General features: G+C 46.1%; 1 pseudogene; it reads left to right on the forward strand.

The window, feature by feature from the left end:
* Positions 1-1,465, forward strand: part of LOC111723589 — an 18,988-nt pseudogene that overhangs the window by 12,577 nt on the left and 4,946 nt on the right.

The raw sequence follows: 1,465 nt of genomic DNA on the forward strand, positions 1-1,465 counted from the left end.
TTTTTTTTTTTTTGACTTATTTTTTATTAAATCATAACTTCATACAATGATGCATTTATGGGGTTCAGGGTACTGGATCATTTCTTATTGTATTTTCCCCCTACTTGCTAAGAGGTATAAGCTGTTATGAAGATGCCTGGCTTCTCAAGGTAGCTGCTGGACTTTAGGTGAATCACATTTCCAAACTGTTACTCACCATTCTGATTATTTTGTTTACTTTCCAGTAAGGCACCTTGATAGAAGTGGGGACAGGAGATTTCATAAAAACATGTACAAGAAGGTCCAAGCAGCTCTGAAAATGAAACAGGAAGATAGTAGGGAGAGAAAGTAAGGGAAGAAGAAACTTCAGAAGCTGTCATCTTTGTGTTCAGGTGGGAGGATGAGCAGAAGTTTGCAAATCAGACAAGGAGAGAAGTATTGTGCTATGTAGACAAGGAATAAAAAAAGCACATAGCTGAGGAGCCACCCTGGGTCTGGACCACCCAAGTGAGGTGTAGATTGAGAGACAGGTACGGGAGATGTCCTCACAGTGGCGGGAGACGAGGTTGGATTGGTGGTCAGGGCCTGGTCACGAAGAGCCCTCATGTGCTTCTAAGAACTCTGGACTTGGTCACACAGTCCATGGAAATCAATGACTGGGGAGAGGAAGTTCGTGCATGAGGTTTAGAATATTTTTCCAAAGGCCTGGACAGGTGGGGAGGATGGAGATGATGTGGCAAGAAACCGGCTTAGAGGCCACGGTGACAGCTCATGTATGAAGTGATGAGAGAGTTGTGTTCAGCAGGGACAATGCTGATGGAGACAAGAGAGCTGGGAAATACTATTAGCAGCACTTAGTGACCCACGTATGGAAGCGGGTGAGAGGTAAGGAGGACCCCAGGATGGATCTCATTTTTTCCTGGCCTAGGTGGACAGATGAGAGATGATAGACAGTGGAAAGGAAGTCTAAGGGTAAGGGGTATAGTCAGGGTGATACATCATTCAGTTGTAAATACGTGATTTTCGAGGTTCCGATGAAGATGTCTAGAGGGTATGGTTTGCAGGCGAGAAAGAGGTTGGGACTAGAGAAGAGATTTGGGAGTTAGCAGCTGGTATTTGGGTCCTGGAGAGAAGAGGAATGAGAGAACACCAACATTTGAAAAGTGGACAAAGAAAGGGGCTGAGCCTGGGCAAGGCAGGAGGGAACCTGGGAGAGAGGCCTGCTGGAAGCCTGGGGGGAAGCTGAGAAGGAGGTTTTGGCAGCACAGTCAAATGCCATGGGAGCAGGAGGGGGACATAAAGGTCTCCACTGGCGACCAGAGCATGTAGAGAGGTGGTGAACAAGTTATCAGCTGCACATCACTCATTCAAAAAATTTGGCATTAGCCCAAGTGCCCATCGATCCACAAATGGATCAACGAACTGTGGTATATGTACACCATGGAATACTATGCAGCCATTAAGAAGGATGGAGACTTTACATCCT

This window comes from Otolemur garnettii, unplaced genomic scaffold (assembly GCF_000181295.1).
Source record: "Otolemur garnettii isolate 467f Iridium unplaced genomic scaffold, OtoGar3 scaffold00013, whole genome shotgun sequence".
Classification (NCBI taxonomy): Eukaryota; Metazoa; Chordata; class Mammalia; order Primates; family Galagidae; genus Otolemur; species Otolemur garnettii.